Genomic DNA, 19,626 nt, shown 5'->3' with positions numbered 1-19,626 from the left:
CCAAACTGAGCCATTCCATTTTCAGGTCTACCATTTTGCTGGTTTTAGCTTTAAAACATATATTTGTACAAAAATAACGTTTAATTGGAAAACCAAAGGCTTAGATGCAGGAAAAATAATAATGACCTCACAGGTAGCTGCTGCAAGCGTCGGCGTTTGCCGACTTCGCATGTAAACAATGGGATACGTCAGTCAAAATTGAAACGAACAATAATTAATCCTGACCACGAACCTACCGTAATGAAAAATTACATATTCTATTTCTTTATTATTTTACTGTTTTGCACTTGTGTTGAGTATATATTTTATAATATGTTAATAGCTTCATTTCCAGCATCTGTTATATAAGAAAAAGTTGTGGGGGGCGACAATTGATATGTTGTCCCCCCTGAATAAAAAGTGGGGGGATATGTCCCCCAGTCCTCCCCCGCAAATGACGCCCATGGTTTTGACTAATTAGAATGACGTTGCGTAAAATCGGGTCAGTGCTTAGCCTAGTTGGGTAATCATCAGCTAATATCAGACATCATTGACACAATACTATTCTCTCCAGATCGTTTGTGTGGCCATTAGCTTTGGTTTAGTGACCTCATCCCAGAATTCATTGCCCAGACTGGAACCCTGAAATCCTCAACAATATATGAATGATGATAATTTGTGAGTGCATTACTAAAACTGCAACAGATAGTAGGAGTTAGGCATAAGCTAAAATGAGTCGTAGTGAGGCTTGAGAAGGCAGCATGGTCCGCATACAAAAATTATTACTTGTCTAACAACGTCAGTAGTTGTCGCTCCTTCCTATTTTTTATATATAATAACAAAATTTTAACTGTTATTTAACGCAGTGAATAGTTGTCACCGCTTTTGACCGAGATTCATTTTTCCATCATTTAAAATATATTCAAGCGAGACCCGAAATTCAATAAACGTTTCAAAAGGCGAGAACTCAATTGTCTGTATACTTAAAACAGCGTAATTGGCAGTTAGCAACTTAGCACTGCTGCTAGAAGAAGCAGTACTGGCGAAGACGGCGTGAAGGAAAGAAGTCAAACATGTCTCATGCCGTGCTTCCCTGGGTAAATGACGCTCTGACGGAGAAGGAATCAGATTGCTCCACAAAAAATATTGTTAAAAGTAGTGAGTAACCATATTTTCACGCGTGACTATACTAGTAGGCATCGCCTTATATGAGCTCTATATATAGCCAATTAAGAGTGTGATAGGCCGGCGTAAGGTAGCCGAAAACGCCGGTGGTGGTTTTTGGCCCAGGAAGGAATTTTGGGTAAAGATTGGTGTTAGCTTTAGGCAGTGGCTACCAGGCATGTTCTGATGATAGGATTTACCAGGTTTTGCAATTAGCATATTAAGATTAACGTAACCCTAAGTTACGTAACCTTGGTAATTCTATATGTTAGCTCCGCGCCCGTTTTTACCTTTTCAGCTGGGCTTTTCTACACTTAGGGGTTCTGATACTGGCGGTGCATCTGTTTGTTGTCGGCCAAATGGAATGTCCCTTCGCCGTGTTTAGTACTGGCCCTGGCGCGTTGGGTACCCATACCTTAAGTTATTGCACTTGCCGGACGGGATATGAACCGTTCGAGACAGACGTATATACCCGTGCTCTGTCTTGTGAAGATCGCGTATGGAAACCCCTTGTTGGATGGACCTCAGGGGTTAATTACAGGCAAATTACACTAGAGAGCCAGAAATTAAAGGTAAATTCATAATTAGTAACCAAAAAACTATAGAAGAAGTTAAGTTAGAAGGCAGTCGCCGCCGCGGAGCTACAATATAATTCTACCCGTAACCTTTAACGCCTTTATTGTCGTGCCCTAGCCCGGCATAGAGAGCCATGACCCTGACCTTCCAGTAGCCTAACTCTTATTGGTATTATTGCACCAAGACTATTATCATCATTGAACACCAAAACGGCTGCATATATTTTATAGGACAGGAGTATTGTTGGTTTTCATTAACGTACAGACCGTGTTCACTAGATTATTAGCCCATGTAAAATCCCAGTTTTAAGGTGAATCAAGTCAAGTTCAGGGTATTATTATTACTGGCAACGCACTTTAATGGGTGGGAAATGTAAGGGTGCTGGAAAAGTATAACTTAGACCCTCTGAATGAGTTTTGAAGTATTAATTTGTGAGCCATAAAGCATTTAGGCATTTTTCACCTATTAATGCACAGATTATGCAAACTTATTTGTATTCCTCACCAGCACATTCACACCAACTTAATACCACTGCTGGGTTGTGTACTAAACAATTACCATGTTGTATAAGGTATTTCTTCTATGTACTAGCAGCATGGCAGGGCTTATGTAGTTAATAGTAGCCTATTTATATGGCTGTATAAGAGGTGCAAATTAGAATGGGGCTATATTTCTACCACCTAGCTAAGGAAATAACTATATTTTCCTTAAATTAAGGTTTTGCAGTATCATTACTTTTAATGCCACTTCTTGAAAGCATATTAAGTTTCCATAATATGCTTAATATGGAAATCAAACTAAAATCAGTAACAAATTTACTGTTATCAGGATATGTTTCAATGAATGTTGCTACCCATTTGGACTTGTATCATTACGTCACAGTATATTGTGGATAGGGACTGGTATTGTAAGTGAATCCACTTTTGTATTTTCATCCAAAAATATGAGTATGTGGACAATATGGAAACCCGATCGGTTCTTTTGTTCTGAGTTTCACCAGTCGAGTGGGATTTTGGAATTTGGGCATTGCTTTTAAAACTTGCTTCAGCTCTTTGTCATTGTTCCTTTGGTACAGGTGTCAAACTCTTGTTCCTTGGATTATTTCAACTGATTTGAATTTTTTAAAAGAATACAATAAGGATATATGCTATCATTCCCGTAATACTCTTGCAAGTTCTGATTCTGATTAAGGTTATTGAACATTTTTGAAATGACACCTTGCACCAGGCTAGTCAAGACCTGATATCCTAGGCTCTGTTAGTTGGGGGGATTCAGGGGTTGAATCTCCCCCTCATCCAAATGAGGATCTGTGTTCTTGGTTAGGCTAGGTGTGGTAGGCCACAACCACATTTTAATTTACGGTGCCCAAGGTTAGGTTACGTGAGGGTCCAGTGGGTTGCCCAAGGTGCCAACCCCCCACCCCAGTCATTTTAAGGGCTCAGTGCCGTAGGTTAGGTTAGGCCACAACTCTATTATTTATTATAACTATAACTTACAGTGGCCAAGATTTGTTTTCTTCCTACATAAAAATCCCAGTTTTTAATTTTCTGTAAAACAAAACTACTGTGGTGGCTTTGTCTGTCCACCTGCACTTTTTCTGTCTGCCCTCATATCTTAAAAACTCCTGAGGCTAGAGGGCTGCAAATTGCTATGTTGATCATCTACCCTCCAATCATCAACCATAGCAAATTGCAACCCTGTAGCCACAGTATTTTTATTTCATTTAAGGCTAGCCAGGGATTGTGTGTCTGGCGCCACTTTCCAGAGGCGTGCTATGCGTCTTCGCTCGACTGCATCTGGGGAGTAACTGAGCGTTGCGAGGTCGTAGCTGATACTTTTGTATAGCATTGTATGCTGTACAGAAAACTATTGTGCTGAAGTTTGCATTTTTTACTTGTTTATTATGGTCCCCCATGATTGTTGGATATAAGGTGGGTGTTCAGTATCCCTGAACTGTTAATTTGCTACCAAAATGAACATCAGAAACATTTAGAGCATTCATTTAAAGACTGGAAAATCAATTTTTAAACTCGCCACTGTGATTATGGTTTAGAAATTTACCGGCTTTGCTTTGCAAGACATGTAAAAGAAAGGTACAGTACATACTCCTAAATTAGACTAATTATCCAAGAATAAAAAGAGTTACTACCTAACCAAAGATGTGTTTCATGAGTGTATAAATGTCTTCAACATTAAGTGTTCATTCACTTGATAATACTGTTCAGGACATTGTCATTAAATCACGGCATGCACTTAGGCAGTTGATTAATATTTAGCATCCGTATTTTGAATATTTAGTCAGTGGGGGCGCTCATGAAGTCATGATTACCCAATGTGTTACAGGGAAAAGTTTCAAATACCTGATTGTTGCAGCTGTTTACAGATGGCAGGAATTTCCAGCAAAAAGATCGTCAGTTGTCATGGATGGATGAATTGCGATTTATGAAGTATGGAGCAGATTCGAGTAGGAGAAACTGATGTTCCTGATTTAGGTCTCTCTGACAATCACTCTGACAATCGCTTGTAGTTGGGTCCTTATAAGGTAAGAAAACAGAAGTTGGCAATGCCGATTTTTATGACATTATTAGTCATGTCCATTAAAGGCTGCTATATTATTAGTTCTCTTTAACTTTCCCAGGTACTGAGCAGTGTTAATATTTTAATCAGATTGCAATGTGCTGTCTTTGTTAATTGTGCCATACGACTTTTTTCCATTTCTTGTATTTGTGTGATATATAAACATCTGGATAGATGGTGTAATACAAGACTTTTTGCTTTCAGTTGACGTCACACGAAGACAAAAAATTGAAAGTTTAATTTTGTAATTTTTTTTTATGCCTCATCTTTACTGTCAGATACACCCAACCAAACACAAGCTCCCAACAGAGTATGGCTTTATCCCAGTGGAGAATGCCCGTAACTCTTCTGACCTTCGGTTTGTTAAGTCTGAAACATGCAGTTCAAAGGGCTGACTTTACAATTTACTTGCTGTGTAAGACCCCATGCTACTTGAGATTTTCTCTTGCACAGGTTTTAGTATGAAGACGAAAGTTTAGGTTACATAGCCTTGCTGATGTGTAAGGTTTGTTGCCTTATTTTCATTTAAATTCATGCTGGAGCTCATGGTTATCTTGAAGCCCCAAAATCCTTTTAGGTTGCATGCTTGGTGGCCATCATGTAGGAGTACTCTTTTTGCTTCGTTTGTTGAGGAATTTGGTTTGACATTTTAAAAGAGATAATGCTGCTTTGGCTAGTTTTTCTCCCAGTTCCACCTTGAGGTACTACTCTATTACTACCACTACTTTATATTCTGGATATCTCTATCTTGCTGTCCAATTACTCCAAGTTCCTCCCTCTTTTCACTGTCTGAAAGTGCTGAAAGTGCCCAAGTGCTTGGCTCAGCCTAAATTCATGAAATCTGATCAAGTATACATGTATAACTGTACCAGTAGGTCATTTGCATTGTTTTATACCTTTATAGTTGTGTGGAACATCAGTCTTTGTATTGATGGACGTGATAATTGCCATATTTTTTGTGGTTCTTTAAACCATGATAACTTGTAAGGATCTTAGTACTTTTTATGATTGAAGGTACTGTATTTTGAGAGAGTACTTTTTCATATTTCAAAAAGGATACTGATCGTTACTGATAGTGTTAAAGTGTGAAGATGCCTTTCCTCATTGCCAGTTCAGGCTTTTATTGGTTAAAATGGGAACTTCAGATGACCAGTAAGTTGTAGTTGGAGGCATCTGTTTTAACTGTGCCATGCTATCTCCCAGATCGCATGATACATGACGAAGGTTACATGTCTCTCCAAACTAATTTTCATGAGATGTTTTCGTGGCATGCTGTTTTGTGTTTGGGTGAGAGGTTAAGTGTTTTTTTCTGTTGGTGATCTCTGCTTCTGCATATAGTTCATAAAGTGTCTACAAAATTCACAGCATTGTAAAGGCCTCATACTTTAGCTTATGAATATTGATATTCAGTATTATGAATGTTGATATTCAGTATTGAAAGCGTTGGATACTTTTTCTTTGTTGATTTTGCTCCAGCACTTTTATCTCTTGTTCTTCATGAATGAGGACACCAGCCTAAGTAAAGTTAAATAAAGTAGAATTTTAAGTGACAGTAATAAATACACAAGTTGAAAAGATAAAGCACTTGTGCATGACACACTTTAAAGTAAGATTTCAGCCTCACAAATTTTGTAGCATGAACCACTGTCTATAGCACTGCCTGGAAAGTCTGTTTCCTTTGCTGTAATAAGTTAAAGAAAATATGTTAGTGTTGGACTCGGTAGAATGATGGTGAATTTTGGTGAACAGCTTACATGGGAGCCTTCATTTACAATCGGGATGCAGGCCTTATTGTTGGAAGAGTTATGTTGCATACAGTACAAGCAAATATAGTAAGATGATGACAGTCAGTCACTCTTCATAAGCAAATTAAACTGGTTTCTATTTCTGTCATGAGCTATCCAGTCTTGTTAAAAATTGCATACATTATAACACCCTACTGTCTGCATAAACTGTTCGGCATTGTATGATCAGTTTTGCTTAGTTTTGTAATGGAATTCTAACATCATTGAATCCTATTACTGTACAGTGTTCATAATGAATGACACGCTGTATTAAACTGCTTTCTGTATTAGTACGGAATTTTCATTTTGCATTGAACGCCATACAGAAGTAATTTAAAATATATTTAATCTAATTATTTGCCTGACCCATGTTTATTCACCCAGTCTTCATTGTACAGTATGAAATTTTAAGGTAGCTTTGTTGTATGACTTTTTTGATTGAAGCCTCCAGCATATAGAAGCTCATAAACCATTAAAAAGAAATTTGGTAGAGTCTATATTTTCATTTTTTTCAGTTAAGAACTAATTAATTGTGTTTTTCTAGGTGAGACTTACGAGCAAACTCTTTTGTGTAAATTCTTTCAGAGGTAAGGATTCCCGTGTAGTAGTTTCTCTCTCTCTCTCTCTCTCTCTCTCTCTCTCTCTCTCTCTCTCTCTCTCTCTCTCTCTCTCTCTCTCTCTCTCTCTCTCTCTCTCTCTCTGGAACTTTTCAAAGTGGTCCTTTCTCTAAGATGTCCTTGGTCTTCCCACAGGACATGGTACCTTGTTTAAGAACCCAAACACATTGAGGAACCGCGTACATTGAGGTCGATCCCACTTCAGGATGTTTTCAAGTGCTATGATGGCATGCCTTCTCTCAGTATGCCTAAGGTACATCAGCTTAACAATTCTTGAGGCATTATACTGTACTTAGAAATTTCTCTTTTGACACCTTTATAGACAGGAATTCAACAGCACCTTGAAATTAATATTTTTCTAGAATTGAGGATGAAGAAGACAGTCTATCAAGTGTTGAGTTGACAGATCTGCATTGAATACTAAAGTAGGTTCTTGTCTTTCCAGGTAGATTTGAGAAGGGACCTGTCACCTAATCAACCTCACCACCGCATTAAAAGCAACATGGCACATCACATAATAATGGCAAAGGGCTCGGTTTTCAATGTTTTGACATTAGAAGAATGTACGTCTTTTTGTTTTTAAAAAAGGGTGACACTTTGGCCAATTGGATATTAAATCAGTCTTGGAGGGAATTCTCAGCAAGACTGAGAAAATGTCAATGTGTTGCTGTACAGTGTATTTACCTCTTAATGTCAGTGTATTTCCATGTAATTTATCATTATATATAATTTAATTTTGTTTATTGTATAGCAAATGTGTATGATTTGGTTTTCTTTATATGGCATAATTATAAAATATACAAGTTCACTTTATATAGCAATGAATTCCACTTAATTTTACAGTAAGGTGATGCTGTATACATAATTATCTTGATGTGCAGTCTTAGTGGTGGTAGGTTGTTCACAGATCCTACATGAACAGTGTTTTGGTCACCTAAATTGTCACATGGTTTCTGTGAATGAAGGAGAGGTTAAAGTAATTATGGTTAGGAGTTTAGCATTTCCAGTTGGAATAGCATATTTAAAAACAAGGAAAATATAAATACTGTGTTGTAGACTGCTAATGGTATAGCTGGCATTGACTGATGGTGCCTATAGAATAGGTGATTATCAGGGAGACGCTCCATATATCTCTCTCAAAATTATAGGAGTATAGTAGACAAGCATTTTATTTTTGCTTACTCCTTAATTCCCAGTAAGGGTAGACAGTGGTCAATGACAGGTGAGTTACCTTCTTATGGTGAGGTTTAATCCACTGATAACAAAATTGTGGTCCTTTTATTCATTATTTCTAGGAAGATGTATAAATGTGTGACTTTTTACCGATTCTAAGCACAGGTGATTAGCAACTAAGTTTATAGATTTGCATATCTTTCAAAATTCTATCCCTTTTACCTGTCACCTTTAGATATCCAAACCACATATGATCAAATACTGCCTTGATTTAATCTAGAGGATGTCTGGAATGGGGTTTGCTGCTCAGTAGTGAGTGAGTTGGTGTTGGAATGATGCTATTAAGTAGTGTGTGTGAAGGTGAGATAAATGAGTGTCTCTGATGCTTGCTTGGCATTTGTCATGTATCTGGTGTAATAAGCTATTTGTCTTGTTCCTCTTGTGCAGTATAGATTTGGATGTCCATGTACTCTTTCCCATTTCTCTTCAGCTTTGTTTCAATTTGATGTGACAAAACACTTCTACGTACTGTTGTTCATATTGAGGTATTTTACCATTTATTTCGAATTAACATAAAAAATCTTAGAGTAGACTTCACAACTTTATTAATATGCATTGTTTAGTACAAATGTTTTTTTGCTCCAGTTTTTGCTTTTTTTTTTTTTTTTATGTTTACTAAGCATTCATCAGGCCCTTGAAGACAAGATGTCAAGCTTGAAGTTCTGTGCTGTGAATGATCTTAAGCCTGTTGGTGTTCCCAGTATGAGAGGATAACTGATGGGCTTACACAGGATTGGTACATTTAGTAGCGAAGGAATTTCAACACTTGAGGTGGAGTCTGCAGCTATCATTAACCATTGATTTTTGGTCATTTAAATAGGTGTTTAGTGTCGATCCTTAATTGGGCATTAAGACACAAGTGAAAATAAAAGGTGTTTTACCACGAAAGTGAAGGTTTTTCTAAATTTTTAAGTGAATGATGGTTTGAAAGTCAGTTCAGTATTAGATATACAAGTAGAATGAGGTAAATGATGTAAGATCTAGGAAAGTAAAAACTGTAAGATAAAATTGTAAGGACAGAAGAATTCAGAAAAATTAAGGGTTGGCAATTTGCTGAACAACTGATATCTAGTTATACAGCAAATTGTCAACACTAATATTTCTACATTCTAGTTATACATAGACATGAGAGGCAAGTCTGACAAAATTGCTATGATTATACAATGCCTTGGACTTATATTCAGGTAGTGGTTTGAGAACGTCTTAAAATTAGTATATTTTTTGGATGAGATATGTTATAAATGTTTATTATAACAACAGGAATAAAGATGCTGTTAAGAACAGAGCAATAGGATAGTGTAGCCGAGATAAAAAGTTATCGCAACAGAGTAGAGAGTTGCACAAACAAGTGTGGGCATAAGTCTTCGAGAAGAAGCCAGAAATTGCAGGATATAATCTTATTACAGTAAAAGCAGAGAGAATGATGGATTACAAATAAGTGAATACCTGGTGCATGGAATTATGAAAATAGGTAACCTTCCTTTCTCATGCCTGCATTTATTAGCAATAAGGATAAAGTGCTAGAGGGAGCACATAAATAAACAAATGGAGTACTGTTTATAGCTACCGATAATATTGATGTAAATCATAAATTTTATTAAAGTGTCAGTTAATTCATTTTGTAGAAATAAGTAATTTATCCATTGTTCCCACCCTATGGTAACTTTTTGGTAAATTAGTGTACATATTCTTTTGTATGTAATAAGGTGTAATACCTAAATTTCATAATTGATTGATAATAAGGTGTAATACCTAAATTTCATAATCAGTCAATCAATCAAGACTTAAATAAGTAATAAACAAGTATTTGCAAGACCAGTAGGTAGGTTTGTGGAGTGATAAAGCAAGTAACAAGATATAACTAAAAATTACATGAAAGTTAAGTGCTGCATCAGAGAAAATCTATTAACAGAATACAACTGTGTTCATTCGGGTTTCCTAATCTGAGGAGTAGTCATGAAGGAAATACTTTGAGTGAATTTAATAGCTAAGTTTTGACCGCATTATGCTCTGCTTACCATACAAACATAAGTATACAGAACTGTAACCGTGTGGAATGTCATATCAGTTGGTATGTCAGAGTAAGATGCTTGTAATCCTAGTATCTCAAAGTTAATATTAATAGCATAATGGTCATGGTAGAATATATATATATCTATATAATTACAGGCACCACGTGTTTAATGTTTGTATTTCATCACTGATCCCTGATTTTATGTATTCAGACCATACTAAGTAATTTTTTTTAATGTGAAATGTTAAGTCGTGACTGTGATTGGTGTGCAAGTTTAATGTTCTTAAGAGGCTTTTTGGTCACTAGTTTCTCCAGTCAGAGTCTGTGTAGACACTATGTTTTCCGGTTGTAATCGTGTAACTGCTGTCATTTGACTACAGTAATTGATTTAATTGTTGAGATAATTCTGTATTCTTATGCTTATGTGAAATTGTGTTTTTGCTATATAGTATAAGCTTCGTGAAATACTGCTTTCACTAAACATTTCTAAAGATTGTTTATAAGTTTTATATGGTATTCTGTCTCGGAAGGAAGTGTTATATGTGAAAATCATTGTTGGTAATGTATATGTTGGCTATACATAACCAACATTTTATAAGTTGCAAACTTACATTTTTTCCAACTTTGATTTACTCCAAATCAACTCTTCCTGATGGCTAGTCTTTGTCCTCCCAATTTTGCATTTTCCGCATAACATGCTACTCTTATCCTCACTCATTACATATGCAGATCATTCTCTCTCTCTCTCTCTCTCTCTCTCTCTCTCTCTCTCTCTCTCTCTCTCTCTCTCTCTCTCTCTCTCTTAGCTGTTGTGTAGGACCTATGTAATGATTGGTCAAGAGAGGACAACATCATTATGAGCTTTGTACACCTAATCATCATCATAGTTGTTGCGTCTGGTTCTACTCTGAATTTGAGGTGCATAGGGGGTACTTTCCATACTTACCTGTCATGAAATTCATGTCCGAGTTAAAATTTATTCCTGGTCTTCATTTGTACCCTTCTTCCTGCAGTATTTCTGTTTCCACGTCTGCTAATTGTTATACTAGTTAGCGTGCTCCCCCCTTGGCATATGTAAATCTTTGTGATCTCCTCTGTTTTCCAACAGCCTCAGGCCAAGGGATCGTTAATAAAACTGGCAGATTCGATTCATGGTGTTGCAGTCCTTCCTAATCCTCTCATGTGGAATGTGCATAGCCACCTTCCCAACAGGACATTTTCAGTGCTTAATTTATTTTTACCTTAAGCTTGGTTCTGCTGATGTTGGTGTTAATTATCTCTTCTCCATTCCACTTCTCCCTCGTGTGGTCTTGTATAGTAGCATCTAGGTATCTTCCTCCATTGCCATGATTTCAAATTAAGGATGAAGTGCTGATTATTTATGAACTCCAACTTTGTTGCAGATGCTTCTAACATACTGTACTGTCCTTTTCTTCGCTCTTAGATATCATGTTATATATAGTAACCTCACTTGTTTAATGTGTTACCTTCAGCTTTGCTTAATATTCTGTCAAAGTACATTTCTTAGGCTCCCTGAAAGTTAAAAATTTCTATTTTGCATAGTACTTTAATGTAGATTCCTCTTCGTACAGAATTTTTATTGTTTGATTTCCCTGTCATGGAGCAAAACTGACAGCACTAGGAGCCATTCCTTTTGAAAGACAAAGTTTGAAAATTGGAAAGTGAAGTCTACTGCATCATAAAAAAAAGTGAGCTTGCTCTACTGCAGCATAAGTAGTTTCAGGGATAATAAAAGAGACGTAGAATATAAAACCTAACAGTTCTATGGGTTCTTTTGATATAAGGAAGTAGTGTATTTAAAGCTACTGGAGATTGCATAGGTATAGGATAGAAGGCATCATTAGTCAAAATGCTTACACTTGTAAGATATATACTGTCTCCTGATTATTGTATGTTTTATCTGATTTTGCATGCCATGTAATCTCCTTTGAGCCATGAGAGAAGAGTAACAGTGTAAAGCGTTTCCATATTTGCTCATTCTCCTCAAGAATGAAAAGGCAGAGTGAATGTTCGGTGCCATACTTTGTGGTTTTTCCTTGTTTTGTGATCACAAAGCAGGGGTTTTAGATCAGTTTATTTGGAAACTTGGGAAGAGTTTGTTTCATGGATCACGAATTTTTTGTTTTAAAGTATTTCACAATTTTTTTTAATAACATTGTGTTTGTGTTTTGTTAACGAAACCCTTCAAGGTTCAGAGAGAGACAGGTTAATGAGCCTGACATATTCGAGTCACGTACTCCTTAGTGATTTCAAGGTGCTTTGAAAAAATACAGAAGATACAGGTTAGTATGGAAACAGCGCTGGTAGTTAAAAACCGAAATATAAATGATTTGTAAATAAAAATGCTATTGTAATCTGTGTTAAAATTTTGTAAACTAAGCCAGCCATTTTCGATAATGTTTACCATAGTGCAAACAAAAAGCTGTCGATGGATATCTAAGGCCAAAGGTAAACTACCACAGAATTTTCTTGAAAAATACTACAGAAAACAACGAGGTATTTAAGGACGAGTGCCTACGCCTCAGACCCCGTTATAAAGTACATGACCAGCTACCTTGTGGTTGAACCGATTTCCCACAAATATTTTCTTATATATTCCACAACTAATATTGAAAAGGCTGTCGGTGGGAAATTTAGAAATTGACAAAGTAATTAAAGAATTAGTATTTTCAGTTGTCATTTCAAAAATATGCCAAAGTTACCCTAAAATAAGTGTGTAGCAAAGAGAGAGAGAAATACTAAGTATCGTTGAATTTGGATCAGTTTTTGAGGACAAAAAGAAAACCTATCCTAATTTGGATCGGTTTTTGAGGAAACCTTAAAATCTTTGCTAGACTCCTCAATCCCTATGACCCGTTTTCTTTGACGCAATCACTAGAGAGTGCTCGATATCTTGTGGGGTACCGGTTAAAAGTAACTGCTAATTTTTTTTTTTTTCTTAACCGTTTAATTAGTGTCACAAACGATGAACAGTATTTTAATATTTTTTCCAATTAGGTTTGTAGAAGTTTCAAAAACTGTAAAATTTTATAAGTTGCCAATTAAAAAACCACGTAAGCTAAGGGTGTTTACTGTTCACAATTTTGCTGTAGCCTATTACTTATGGAGGGGAAGGAGGGCTGATAGCCTATTGTCTTGCCTTACAAGTCTTAATTTGATGAAAAGCTCTCTTCAAAAATCTAGGTTACAATTTCTCTTTGTGTATTGGCAGCATAAAATAATACCCCCAAAAAGACTAAATTTGATCATTCATTGAAATTTGGGGCGGATCAGTAGACCTATGCACTAGACACGCATGAGAAAGGCAATCCTTAGGCCATGTTTTTTTCCAAAGATATTAAAGCTGTAAACGTGCTTGGTATACGTAAGCAACGTAATTCCTGCATTATATTTTTGGCTAGTATTAAAGAACGTAGACTAAGCATATGCTTAGTACTCTGGTACTCGCTAAATTTTTGGTCCCAAAAAACCAAGGTGGTCATTGTAGTTTAGTATGGACGACCTGTACAAAACCAATGGTAATAAAATCATGTGAACAAGCAAGTCTTTTATTATGTTTTTCCTACAGGTTATTTTACAATTTTTTTTTTTTTACTCCTTGAAGTGAACATTGCATAGTCCCGAAGAGGGGTTACCCTCAAGGCAGAGGAAGTATGACCCAGCACTCGCCTCCTCGAAGCCAATTCAAGAGTTGTTTTCTATGCTGACCATTGGTTTGCTGAGAATGGGAATTCCTATATACCTCCCTTACACTTTCGCAGATGGCTTCCCATTTTCTCTACCACTACTAATGTAAGACCTTTCGAATGTAAAAGATTTGTAATGACGGGTCCAAACGGGAGGAGTATGATTACCAATAAGACAAGCATTTGATGACGTCATTCTTATGGCATACCTAGCAAAGGTTTGGTTAGAGTAGAGCCTCATGAAACATGGCGTGAGATTCCCGAAGAGTTTTACCCCGAGAATTTCGCCCACGGAAAATATAATGGCCAATAAAAAAATCCTGCACCCATCTCTCTCTGGATGACATGTGAGAAAGTCTACGGTAACTTCACATTATATTTGTTTCCCTTTTCTTTCAGATTTCTGAAACAATCTCGTCCACGTCTCGTCATAGAAAATGGGTCTTATACGTCAACCATCATAGAAAACTATAGAGCGTTAAGCAAAGAGACACGGTCTATGGTAAATATAGTCTCGAGCATTAGCCATGTTGCTGATGACATTGTAACTGACAAAACTTTTAACTTTGAGCTCTAGTGGGTACTTTACTTATAAATATTAATTAATAAGGACATTTTTTTTATTTTCTGGGATATTTGTATGGAAAATTGGCTTATTTTTCATTTGAGTGAACTAAAATAACTCGTTCTGGAGGTTTCACGCAGCCTGTTCACTAGTATTCTCCATCTATTTGCCGTTAAATTTTGTGTTAATATGTTAATACTGGTGGCAAAATTGGAGTATTACCGTGTTTGTAACTATTAAAAACATTGAGACTAACTTTGCTACCAATACTAGCTACTAATGTGAATTGTGACACAAAAATGTTATATTATATCGCTGTAAAACCTCTGTAGACACAGAAATACGATATACAACTTTCTTCAGATTCTTTTATTCTTCTTATGAACTTTTTAAACTCCTACTGAATTTTTTAGCTTCGTTTTTTACCATCTTAAATGCACTTTATATTAGTTACACTTTACTAATACAATTTTTTTTCATTTTGCTGGTTTAAGTGCTTTAAAATATTTTAACTTACGATAATGCAGTTAAAAACTTATCCTTCTGAGACTTTAAAACATTAAAATTTTTAATAAATCACTAATACATATTATGACTTTCAAGTCCAAACTAATTGCTAGTTTTGTCAGATTTGTTAGCAGCAGTTTACATGGGTTAGCTTTGTGTCCAATATGTATTTCTGAGTATGAATATTCATCTATATTCTTTCTCAGTTGTCTTTGTGAATTTCCTGCAAAAAGGAATTTCATAAATAAACTTAACGGAAAATTCACTTAATTTTATCTTATTCAAAATTACAAGTCATCCTTTAGTCTTTGTTACAACAAAAGCAATTAATTACACCAAGACACATACAATCCTCCCAAAAGCAGACAAGTGACCTAAATGCCTAATAAATCGTCTTGTGGCCCAACACCATTTAATGTAAGTGATTGAGTCAGGTAAATGGTTGGAGACGTGCAAGGCTACTATCCTCCTGCCCCATTCTTCCTCCCCCAGCAGGGCAGCAGGTCGGACTAACGTCAACCTTCACCGTACACGTGGACCACCAGGCCACTTTAGGTTCTGTGCAATAACACCTTACAAAGTCATCCCATTGCCAAGTAATTAGGGAGAGATGCCCAACCCCTGAATTAGACATTTCTTAGGTCGTTTTGTAGTTTGAAAGTTATCTCAATTCTTACAACTTTGTTTTTTACAAGACTATGAAAATGATGTTTTGGCATTGGTTATTAGAACATGGATAAAAGATTAAAATTGTTGTTTTCCAATCCTTATTAAGAAGAAGACTATAAAAATTGCTGTTTTATGTTGACAGAGACACAGGTCTGTGGAAAGTATACTTTTAAATTATTCACTAAAACAGAACAAAAGACTATTTTAACAATAAAGCAGATTGCCATTTCACATTGCTAACTGGAACCTGGCTAAAAATTAGAATTGTAAGACACTAAAAACTACATCATTGTATCGACCATTAGGACAGGACTACTGCTGCTACATTCATGACCAACGACTAATGACTGAGAAAAACTTCATGGAAAGCTTACTCATTTTAATTTAGACATTACACCTCCAGACTTGACCTTAAAAAGCCAGTACCATACTGCTGACAAGCCCCAGGTTTCCCATAACTTTAAGCCAGTTGTTTGGTCAACATTTAAGATGTATTCTTGATTTTTTTTATATATATAACCTAATCAACTTTTTGATGAACTGACCTTCTATACACCTAGCTTTCCCCAACTGACACACTTTTTAGGTACACTCCTCTTCCAAACTGACACACTTTTTGGGTACAAAATTCACAAACCAACACACTTTTTGGGTACAAAACTCACAAACCAACTCACTTTCTAAGTTCAAAGTTCACAAACTGATATACTTTCAGGGTACAAAATTCTCCTTAATCCACTTTTTAGGTACAAAACTCCCCAAACTGACAAAATTTGGAATTAAAATTCTCCCAAAATGACACGTTTTGGATACAGAATTCTACCAAAAAACTCTCTGATTAGGTAAAATACTTCCAAATTGACACTTTTTGGGTACAAAATTCTCCCAAATATCAAACTTTTTGGGTGCAAAACTCTCCTTAACTGACACAATTTTGGACTTTAAATTCTCCCAAACTGCAACATTTTTTGGACAAAAAATTCTCCCATAAAAAAACTCCCACTTTTTGGATGCATAACTCTCCCGAACTGACATTGTGCTAAAACTCTCCCAAACTGAAAATCTTTTTGGCCATACAACTCTCCCAAACCAACACACTTCTGGGTAATAATTTTCCTAAACTGACATACTTTTTGGGTACAAAACTCTTCCTGACACTTTTTGGGTACAAAATTCTTCAAAACTGACACACCTTCTGGGCATAAAACCTTCCTAAACAGAAAAACTTTTTTTTGGTACAAAACTCTACCAAAGTGACACATTTCGGCTACAAAATTCTACCAAACTAGCTCACATGTTAGTAAAATCATCTCTCAACTGACACTTTTTAGGTACAAAATTCTTCCAAAATGAAATTTTTAGGCAAAATACTCTTCTAATTGACATTTTCAATGAAAAAACGCCACTTCTGAGGAAAGTATCTCATAAACTAACAAACTTTTTAGGCTAACACCCTAAATTACCTCCTAGGCTAAAAAAAAAAAAAAAATGTCCTTAACAGCCTTACTAAGCAAAAAGTCTTTCCAACCAGAAAATCACAAATTGACATAATTTTCAAGGTAAAAAGGCTCCCTTGAATTAACAGGCTTTCTATGTAAACAACTCACTTTCTGAGAAATAAAACTCTACAAATAACAGTCAAAGAACAAACCTCTTAAACAGATACACTTTTCGGGTAAAATCTCTCCTCAATACATTTCCTATCGAGAAAATTACGAGAAACTAAGGCTTCCTGAGGGCAAAAGCAATCATAAAAATATCGTCGTAGAGCATGTAATACTAACAGATTTTTGCTTTGGAGAAATTCACAGACTAACACTTTCCTTATTATTATTCAGTAGATGAGACCTCTTCATATAGAACAAGCCCACTGAAGCTTCCAAAGAATATGGTGATCATTAGGAAGAATTAAGAGGAAGTGAAGTGAAATATAGAAAGAGTTAGTTAGTTATAAATGATTTGTTTAACCAGACCTCTGAACTCTTTTAGGGTTGAGATCCCACTTATCAAAAAAGAAAAAAAATAAATTAATAAATAGATAGATAAAAAAGTAATAAAATGAAAGAAGATTAGTATTAGGGTAGCAATGCATTGCATTTTTGCTTGAACTTCTGAAATTCCAACTGCACAGCATCCTCTCAGAGGTTGTCCACAATCCAACAGTGTGAGGAATAAAGGACCTCTTAGAACCGAGTTCGACAGCGAAGCACATTTTCTGCATACTGGTTTATGAAAAGTGACAAACAAGAGTCCACTCATTGATGGTCCAACTCATACCTGCCACAATTAGGAAACAGAGACCTACCATCATGAACCATTCTATCTAAAAGGGATAAATCTCTAGCAGAAGCAGACATCTACACCAGAGAATAGTGTTCCAGTAAAAGAGGTAAAAATGACCTAAAACAGGTTGCACTGATTTTATTACTTTTATAAACATGTGAGGCCTTACGAACAATACCTAACTTTTGTGCTGCACTGCTGAAATTTTCATTAGATGTTTCTCAAAAATTAGATGTGTCAAACGTTACACTTAGAATAGTTAAAGCTTCAGACTCATTCAGCAATTTTCCATCCACCTGGTGGGGATGATGGGGTTGGAAATCTGTACAAGATCTGTTAATCAATAGTGTTTTAGTTTTACTGGAATTCAGCCTCATACCCCATCGACTACTGATCCGGTCCATGTCCCGATTGAGGCTGAAGGCAGCTTCATTTCTCATAAGTGGAGACTTTTCTACACCCACAAGTGTTGCAGCATCGACATACTGAACAATCTTGTTTTCTAGGCCAACAACCATATCACTTCTTTACACTAAAAATAACAGTGGACCAAGAACACTCAACTGTGGAACTCCAGACACAATAGGCCTTGGTTCACTAAAGATCCCGTCCACAACTCGCTGCTGCCTACCTGTAAGGAAATCTTGGAGTAATCCTAAAACATATTCACCCACTCCAAGATTCTGAAGTTTATAAATAAGTGCCTTGTGATTTACTAAATCGAAAGCAGCACTAAAATCTATTTGAATTACTTTGCACTCAAACCCCTTATCAAGGTTCCCTTGCAAATGGCACAAGTCTAAAAGAGCATTGCAGGTACCTAACTGCTTCCTGTATGCATATTGACTATCAGCTAACAGTCCTTCAGATTCCACATACTTATATTGTGGCTTAAAAATAAGTTTTTCTGCAACTTTGGAAAGCACAGGGAGAATAGACATTGGCCTGTACAGTAGTTACTGCAGTCTGCAGATATGACACTCTTTGGAAGAGGCACTGTAATACTAAGCTTGCGCTCATCCACAAAGATACTACATCGACATAAAAATCTAAAGAATCTAGTAATCTTGGGAGACAACACACTAGAAACTTTTTCAAAAAACAAAGGGAGGAAACCATCAGGATCTTCCTCACCCCCGCTATCAAGATAATCCAGAATTTTCTTAACATCCTGGGCGAAATGTAAAATTTGTAAGAATAGGTTCAGGATGACAAGTATCAAGGAGAAGGACATCCTCAGCTGATTACTTAGCTTCAAAAGCTCTATGCAGCAGTTCAGCCTTTTCTCTAGGACCAGTAACCAACCTACCATTATCTGTTAGTAGTGGTGGAATGGAAGACAAGCCTGACCCAAAGATATATGATGTCAGTTTGGTCGACCACAGATGAGGCTGACTTAATTCCTTCAAGTTTCCTCTTCAAGGGATTATTGTAATTTCTCTCAGCTGAATGGTAAGTTCTATTTGCAGCATGGTGAGGCTCAACAAAAATGGTGTAATTTTCATTTGAACAATTCTGTCTCCATGCATTGAATTTGGTCTATTTGTCATGGTAGGTTTGTCTATCGTACATGTATCATCAAACTATGGTTGGTGATTTGTCCTAAATTTGATTACCTTTCTAGGGACATATATTATTAAAATACAGTAGCCATCAGCATTTCATTTGGCTTCTTCTTGGGATCAGGATCTAATATAGTGACTGACAAGCTTCAATAATGACATCACAACTGGCTCTGGATTTTAGCCGGACCGTTTTTCCAATGGCGGAATTAGGAATACTGTACATTGATTGACAGATATGTCCTTCTCAATGACACAATGATCAGAAGTGCCTATATATTCACAGACCTTGGACTTCACAACAGCTGTAACCTCTGTGAATATGGTCTAATCTACTAACAGAAATGTGCGTGGGTTCCTCAATTAGCTGGACAAAATTGGAGGATACA

At 36.3% G+C, this 19,626-nt stretch overlaps 2 long non-coding RNA genes across 2 annotated transcripts; both read left to right on the top strand.

The window, feature by feature from the left end:
• Positions 1-1,003: 1,003 nt before the first annotated feature.
• On the top strand, positions 1,004-4,669 carry LOC136834814 (uncharacterized). Its single transcript, XR_010851893.1, has 3 exons — positions 1,004-1,137; positions 4,103-4,261; positions 4,575-4,669. It is a non-coding gene; the product is annotated as an uncharacterized lncRNA (long non-coding RNA).
• A 2,162-nt stretch (positions 4,670-6,831) lies between these two features.
• LOC136834813 (uncharacterized) lies at positions 6,832-8,970 on the top strand. The gene is made up of 2 exons (XR_010851892.1): positions 6,832-6,950; positions 7,143-8,970. It is a non-coding gene; the product is annotated as an uncharacterized lncRNA (long non-coding RNA).
• Positions 8,971-19,626: the final 10,656 nt, after the last annotated feature.

The sequence above is a fragment of the Macrobrachium rosenbergii genome, chromosome 54 (assembly GCF_040412425.1).
Source record: "Macrobrachium rosenbergii isolate ZJJX-2024 chromosome 54, ASM4041242v1, whole genome shotgun sequence".
In the NCBI taxonomy this organism is placed as follows: domain Eukaryota; kingdom Metazoa; phylum Arthropoda; class Malacostraca; order Decapoda; family Palaemonidae; genus Macrobrachium; species Macrobrachium rosenbergii.
The sequence above is the reverse complement of the archived record's forward strand: the minus strand, read 5'-3'. Positions and strand labels throughout refer to the sequence as shown.